We start from the raw sequence: 8,101 nt of genomic DNA, 5'->3' as shown, positions 1-8,101 counted from the left end.
TCAAAAGCAACCACGCGCCACCGAGCCTGCAATCCATTGTGCTCACCCTTAGGTAAAGATAAACACTCCATGTGCTTCGAAACAGGTGTCAGGCTGCAAGAACACACACACATATGCACACGCATTGCACGCCCGCGCATGCACGCACTCAATCTCGCATACACACTCGCGGTTAATTATTTATCCGCTCACTCAAGCGCTGACATACACACCACGCTACCTGCGGTATCACTTTAACCTACACAAGAGAGGATGCGGCCATAGGTGCTGATGGATGCGTGCATGCTGCTGAAAGAGGAGGATGACGCTGTCAGCTTAAGGAAAGGAATATGCATGGCAAGTTAACTGCTGCCTCTAGGGTTTCACTGTCATAAAAAGAAAAACATATTCCACAGAATTTCATAATATTTGGGAGAGCCTAAAAAGCTCGATCATAACACGAGCGAGTTATATTACATTTGAGTGGAATATAACTATGGGGTGTTAATTTCTGGGGAAGTGCATGTTTGGAGAAAAAAAAGAGAAAGAAAAACATAAGAAAACATAAAAATACATAAAAATGTATAGTTTAAACACTAATAGGGAAAGCTAGTAAGGTTTCTAAAATCTTGCTTATCCCTTCCTTTGCCTAATTGACTGCCTTTTGCACGTCTGCTCGTGTTTGTTTGTATGTAGACTGACTTGAATGTTTTTGTGAATACTATATTTTTGTATTGTTTTAGAGCTGCAAAAGTGTAGTTTCCCAATTTGGGATCAATAAAATACATCTATTCAATACTATTATAATATAATTTAGTTTGAAATCTGGAAATAGAGGCGCTCATCGTTGTTGTTCAGACACTTCAAACTGAGAACTGCATTTCTTTTTCTGTTCAGTCTCGACGTGAACGAGCTCTGTGTACAAACCGCAGTTGTGTGTATTTGTGTTTCTTGTTCTGCTGAAAATTTCCCCTCAAATGCCAGTCGTTTACTTTAGATATTGCGCTATTAATAGTCTCCAGTGACAATTTTCCACAGGACGCTGGCTGCTGCGACTGTTTCTACGATGGAAGGAGCCGCGGCAGCAGCGAGCGTGGACGGAGCCATTTCTCCGCGCGGAGGGGGTTTCGTCGCTTCTCTCGTCGTTGTAAACGCAAAACTAGGTTCGTCAAGTTATTTAAAAACGGCACTTTTGTAGTATGAAGACGGTTGATAGTGCAAGGAACCATTATCACGTTCCCACACGTCGAATACAATCGCTTTCCTCGCTCCCTGCGGAGCGGGAAAGGACCCTACGGTGGCCGACGTGGACCCGTCGGATGAAAGCGGAGCCGTGTGCCACATCTTCCAGCGGGTGATAAAGCCGCTACCCGTGGAGCAAGAAGGTAATAAGAACCGAGCCCGAGGAACGGCGGTCGAACCCGCCCGTTAAACTTTAATACCTCGCTCGCAACTCGGGCAAACTGTAGTTTTCGACGGACTCGTCCGTCACCACCGTGTGTTATTTATTTTATTCGTAATTTTTTTTTTTTTTTTTTTGTCCTTACAGAATGTATCCCTAAGGAGGATGTGTCGGCTCGGACTGCTGCTGTAACGGTGAAGTTGGTGACGTCCAGACCGAAGGAAAAGTGGACTAGCAGAAACCGGAAGACTCCTTAAAGACCGTATCACAAGGGACTAGTGATATTAAAAAAGGTAAGTCCCTCCCACCGCCCACTTTGTGGAAACGGTTGTCTTTTTCCACAATGGCATTTTCTTAAAGATATAAAAAAGCAAACAAACAAACAAACTCGGTACTCCATAACTGTTCGCTCCACTCCAGCGGTTGTCGCTGCTGTGTGCGCAGCTGTGGCAGGAGGGTGCTAGATGGGCTACACCCAAAACACCAGCAGCATCATCACATACCCTCCTTAAAAAAAACAAAAAACAAAAAATAAACAGAGAAAGGAGAAGATCCGTTCAAAAACTGCTCCTGAAGTTCGCTGTTGTTCAACGTGAACATGTGGCTTTAAAGTAAACAATCCCCAAGTCGTCTTACTTGGCGAGCTGAAGGCACAGTGCGCTATTTATAAGGACATTTTTCCTTCAAACCAGATGATGCAACGTTAAGATGTTGACATCGGTAAATGCCTTTTTTTTTTAAAATAGCCATTTCAGGGTAAACGGTGTTGTGCAAAAACATTTGGGTGCCGTTTTTTTTGTTTGACAGGAATGGATACGCCTCGTGTTTGCTTTTAATTCATTCGCAAACAATACCCCCCAAAACAATACAGAAAACATTATGAAATAAAACATTACGGCTAATCTGGACGGTAGAACAGACACACTGTACATGCCAAGGGTGCTAACTTTCTTTAAATTAATGATGCCTGTTGATGATGCTTTCCAGCCCTGCTTGCTTCCACTGCACCTCTACAAATCTGTCGCTGTTCACAGGCTGTAGTAAACAAAAAAACAAAAAAAAAAGAAGAAAAAAAAGGACAATTTAGTAAAGATCTCTTGTTCACTGTTCGGAAATTCAACCAATCACAGCACACGGACATAATTTTCTCTTAAAGTCCACTGAGAATATACAACAAGGGACAGTCAGATATTAAAGATGGAACGATCTTTGTTAAGCTTTATTAAATATCTGTATTTTTTTAATGAATAACCCCCCCCCCCCAAAAAAAAAAAAAAAAATGATATACACCTCCTCTCGAGTCTCAGTATATTCCTTGCCCTCTGTGTGCCCCAGATTGATAGTTACACCGCCTCCCTCTCGTACGCCTGTGCACTACTATCCTGTTGCCTTGACTACTGGTGTGTCAGGGGACTTCATCCTGATCCGCTGCATGATATTCTCTGACACTAGTTCAGAGAGACTGCTACGGAGCAGCGCTGCGAGCCAGAATAACCGAGCAGCTCATTTCGTTTTTATTCTCCCTCCCTTCGCTCGGCTCGGCCGGCTCGGCCGGCTCGGCCGGCTCCGAACCGTCTTCAGGGAGCCCGAGTTCGCAGCAGCTTTTTTGTGCGTGTGGTGCGACAACATCGACACGACGCATCGCCCTCTTCCTGTGCGCCAAACTCGTTAAGTTTGTCAGATGGCCAATAAAACATAGAGATGAAAAAGAATGCCACAGTCACCCCTCCTCCAATCTTGGAAAGTTAGTTCTTTTCTGGAGAAAATGGGGGAAAATCCCCCCCCTCACACACACACACACACACACACACACACACACACACACACACACGCAACTTATTTTTTCCATTAAGCTGCTGTGCACAGTTTGCACACAGGGGTGACACAGAGTAATTCACACGCCAGCATTGCTGTAATGGTGTTTAAATCTGTGCAGCACACCCTTATTAAGAAAGTCTGTCGTACCCATTTTGATATCTTTATTATATTTTCCTCATTCAAGTCTCCAGTGTGATTAATTATCTAGAAAATTTGAGAAACCTGCACATTCAGCTCTCTGTTCACAGCCCCTCGCAGAGACGCTTGGGTTAGATTATGTAATTGATGCTGTTGTTGCACCTTCCACATGGCTTGGAAGGGGACAACACAAAGTAGCCATAAGGCGGTCGAAGGGCGGGGCTAACACCTGGCTGGGCGTCTTCTCGTGGTGGTGGTGGTGGTGGGTGGGGCGACAACAATGAGCTGATTAATAGAGGGGTTATGTTACCCACGCTAACGCGGGCTTTCGGAAGAGAGAGAGAGAAAGAATGGACGTCTCCTTTGTTTCCGGGGAGTTGACTGACAGGAAGGACACACGCACTGCTGGCGAATATAATTGTGCACCTCGCGGGACACTTAAACTTGCGGAGGACTGAGAGAGCCGCAAATTGTACGTTTTGCACCTCGTGTTCTCAGTTGTTTTACATTTGGAAATGACCTTTGCTGCTCAGCTGGAGGCATAATGAGCTCCGTCGGCTGTGCGCACGTATCCCGTTATGGATCCTCTGCTTGCACTCTTCATCTCTCCCCCGTCTCAGGCCTTTTTCTTTTTTTTTTGTCGAACATGAGTAATGAGTAACTAGAAGCAGGATAAAAATGCTTTCTATGTTGTGACAAAACATCAGCCAGGAAATGAGGTGTCCCGAGCAAACAGCAGTGAAAGCGGCCTGCTCAAAGGGTTTCCCGGATTTTGAGGTAGCAGCAGCAGCAGTGGAGGAGGTTGAGGGGTGTGGAAGAGGAGCTTATGTGTGTGTGTGTGTGTATGGGGAAGAGGGGGTCACTGCTGTCACAGATGCCTCTTTCAAAAAGTCTCATTAGGCAGGGGATCCACCGAAAAGCAGTGCAGATGCCGCGATGGAGGCTTGGGGGGTCGAGAAGAGGAGGCACGACGCCGTCGGAGTGAGAGGAATTACAAACAGTGCTTCAGGTTACACAAATATGGCCGAGATCCAGCGACGGAGGCAGCGAGAGCGTGACACTCTCCGCGCGGGAGGAGGTTGTGTGCCGTGGGTGTTAGGGCAATATCTGGGAGTTATTTCAGAACGTGTAAAAAATAAAATAAATAAAAAAGGTGCACTGCGCCAAGCAGTGACTTCGAGAAGTAACACGCTGGTGCAAACAGCCGCTGAAGTGCATAAAGATTCACCCCGGCACCCTAATTGCTCGGGGGGGTTGGAGGGGAATTCATTTAGCGCAAATAAATTGCCATGCAGGTAGTTGCACAGTTGCACCAAGGTATGAAAGGAAACGAAATGGAACAATTGAAAGCATTGCTGCAGGACTCGAATCTTTAGCCCGAACATTAACAAGCCCGTTTCAGTTGACCGCCTTTGCCGTTGCGTTTACTTCTCTTTACCGGAATACAACACTACTGGTGCTGTGATACAGCTTCCCTCAAAACGTGAGGAAAAGCGAACTCATGAGTTTTGTCTCAGCCCCCCGCCCCCCCCCCCCTCCTTCACCCCTCCAACAGCCTGGATTCCTCTTGGTTTCACGCGGCTTTGTGTGGCTCAGAGGAAATAAACAGCAACGCCCTGATGATGATGTCTGCTACAGCTCAGCCTGCGACGCTGTGGCGTCCCTGGAAAAGTCCATGTGACCCCGAGCTGAGCTGAGGAGGCGCGACCGCCTTCCTCATCCTGTCGCATGTCAGGGAGGAAGGTCTGGCCTGCGGACCGGTCTGCAGTCGACGCCGCAGCACATTGTTCAAACAAAGGAGGAAAACCCTGACGTGCGTAAAAGGAACACCACTTGTCCTGGAGGGACTCGCAGTACTACGAGTACTATGAGGCATAGTCTTCTGTCTGTTTGACTAATATGTAAAGGGTCCGTCTAGATTGGGCTACGGCTAGAGCAACATTTTACCGCGCGTGAAAGCACAAACGCTGCATTCCACGGTGACCAGGAACACGCCGCCGCCACCGCCTCCTCATAGTGGATACTAAAGCTGGCCACCGTGCCGTTGTTACCATATCATTACAGGCCCAACAGACATTACGGAGGGTGGCGTAAATAGCACCCTTTCTGCGTATCCCTCTGTGCAAAGACACTTTGCACGGTCAAAGGTAGTGTGTAGCGGTAGAGTGTTCGCCCTGAGACCAGTAGGTTGTTGCTTCGATCCCTGGCTGGGTGATACCAAAGACTTATAAAAATGGTACCCATTGCCGCCCTGCTTGGCACTCAGTATTCAGAGTTGGAATGTTTGGGTTAGATTACCCAATGATTCCTGGACGCGGCACTGCTGCTGCCCACTGGCCCCTCAGGGGACAAAGGGTCAAATGTGGAGGACAAATTTTGCATCCTTCAGGATGTGACAATCACTGGGACTTAAGCTTTTTAACTTAACTTTAGATTCTGCTTCTGAGAAAGATGCAGAGACAACAAGACAAAAACTTTTACCTCGACACCACTCGCAACCAGGTCCCCTTATTTAAAGAGACATACAATAGAGAGATATATTCTGATTATTATAAGCATTTATTTTTGTAATCTACGGGAAAAATGCTTTTTGGGCCCATGGGATTTTTTTTACTGCAGTACCTCGAGTGGCCACTGGAAGACAAAAATCGGCGCACCACCATGTTGCCAGCCTGGTATCCAGTTCTTATTATACGTTCATGCTAGCAACTCTAGCTCTTAGACTTCATGGCTTGCAGACATTTTTCTGTCTGTGGCTTTGCTTTTGGAACGCGTTAGAGCGCCGGCATTAGCATGCAGCAAAATCCACAGCTCAGTTTTTCCCTATAAAAGGGAAAGGGTTCCTTTCATTTTAACTTTCTCCTCGTTCCGACACCATTCTTTTCTCGGGGCGCCCTCGAACACGGGGAAATAGGATGTGCTAATGTGTCACGCGCCTGGATCCAATGATACATTTTCTACCTAGCGGGGCCCTTAATGGGATCGTCGATCGTCGCTTTCCCTTCCATCCCGACCACCTCTTGCGCCGCTTGCATGACTGCCACCCATAAAACGACAGGAAGATTACACCTGCGGGACAATTAGAAAGGGGGGATGGTGGTGGAAAAGGCATTCCTTGTGGGGGGAAAAAAAAAAGACCTCAACCAATTTCAGGCCTCTCTCATCTGCATGTCACTCGGGCGGATTAATTTTGGCGGCTGTAATAGGGAACGGACGCAGCCTCGGTAATTGAACAATCGTGCGCGCAACGCGTGGCTCTCTCGCAGATTGATCCATGATGGGTAACTCAGTGGAGTGGAGGCATTATTCAGGGAGATTATTACGTAATAAAAGAAGGGCAGGGATCAGTGAAGTGGCTCACGTATTATCGGCTGGAAATAGTTTTCCTTTGTGTGTCATACTTTTCCCCCCCCCCCCATCCATTTTTTCCTTCCCGCCCCCGCACTTCTTCTCATCATCCTTCCCACACATGCACACACTGTACCAGATACATGTTTGAAAGGATTTGCGCAGCTGCGGCACCCGTTTCGCATTTTACATTTCACCCTGCTGCTTTGCTTTACTTGTCAGTCCTTTTTTTTTTTTTTTTTCCCGCGATATCTACAGGACCATTTTCCGCAGCCCGGGCCAGTTTCCGCGTCGACCCCTAAAAATAAACCCAGCGTTGCGACCGGTCGAGGCACTGCGTACCTACGTCCGCCTCGCCATTCGTTGTGAATGGAACTAACGCGCCAGTGCGACTTACGCAATACCTTTTATGGTGTAATGGTTTTATCGCACATATGGTATAAATAACCCTCCCCCATATGTAAACATATGTGCAATTTATTCATGGCATCTTACACGGCAGCTCAGATTGTATTTTTCACGTTGGGCCCACCTCCAACAGGCAGCATCCCCAGTCAGCCTTAAAGCTGCTACCTTTTAGTTTTAATGAGACCAGGAAGCAACCAGAAGGACGGAAAGAAGGAGCAGAAGAAGCAAGAGAAGAAGAGATGATGAGCAAGGATGGTGCAGTAGTAGCCTTTTATTAGCGCGGGGGGGGGGGGGGTGCGTTTTCACATTAAAAGAAGAACGAACAATAGCGCTGAGGACCTCTTCTGCGTGGGCAGCGTGTTTTCGATTTACTCCCAACCGGCTTTGACAATAGTCCAGTTAAAGACTACGCTGCGCTGCGGCAAACTGCGGGGCGTGAGGCAAATTTTTGCACCGTGCACCAGCAGGAAGCCTCCAGCTGTAGCTCCCCCCCGACTACACTCGCAGTTAGAAATGATTGTTCAGCTTGTGTGTGATAGACATGATTGTGGTGCTCCTCAAAAAAGGGTTTTATTTCGAAACACTGGGCGTGAAGAACAACTTTAAAAACACAAGACGTTTCAGCGTTCATCCAAACACCTTCATCAGTTGTTTGGCCCCCAGGAAGTAGCTCTGGCAGTTTCAGACACATAAGGGTCACATGACTGAGGTCACATGACAGCCCAATATGTGAGCCAGAGAAGATGTGCTGTGTCTCAATTCAGGGTCTGCACCCTTCAAACCGAGTGTCCTCCGTCTGAAGGAAGCGTTCTTCGAGGACCCAGCCTAGAAGGACGGACCAAACCCCACCTACCTGATAACCACACGGGACGGTCTAGCCGTCGGCGTATTTGCTTGTTGCGTCACCGCCGTTCCCTTCCGCTGGCCAACCCCGGAAGTGACGTTTTCATAGCATCAAGCTAACCATTGGTTCGCCATCTAACGATGCCGTTGAATGTTCAAATAAAT

At 47.4% G+C, this 8,101-nt stretch overlaps 1 long non-coding RNA gene across 1 annotated transcript; it reads left to right on the top strand.

The window, feature by feature from the left end:
- The first annotated feature begins 650 nt into the window (after nt 1-650).
- On the top strand, nt 651-1,630 carry LOC142879937 (uncharacterized). Its single transcript, XR_012925358.1, has 2 exons — nt 651-1,364; nt 1,529-1,630. It is a non-coding gene; the product is annotated as an uncharacterized LOC142879937 (long non-coding RNA).
- The last annotated feature ends 6,471 nt before the right edge of the window (nt 1,631-8,101 follow it).

The sequence above is a fragment of the Nelusetta ayraudi genome, unplaced genomic scaffold (genome assembly GCF_046127955.1).
Source record: "Nelusetta ayraudi isolate G7.1 ecotype Tasmania unplaced genomic scaffold, CSIRO-AGI_Nayr_v1 ptg000151l, whole genome shotgun sequence".
Classification (NCBI taxonomy): domain Eukaryota; kingdom Metazoa; phylum Chordata; class Actinopteri; order Tetraodontiformes; family Monacanthidae; genus Nelusetta; species Nelusetta ayraudi.
Note: the sequence above shows the minus strand (reverse complement) of the source record. Positions and strands in the feature narration are given on the sequence as shown.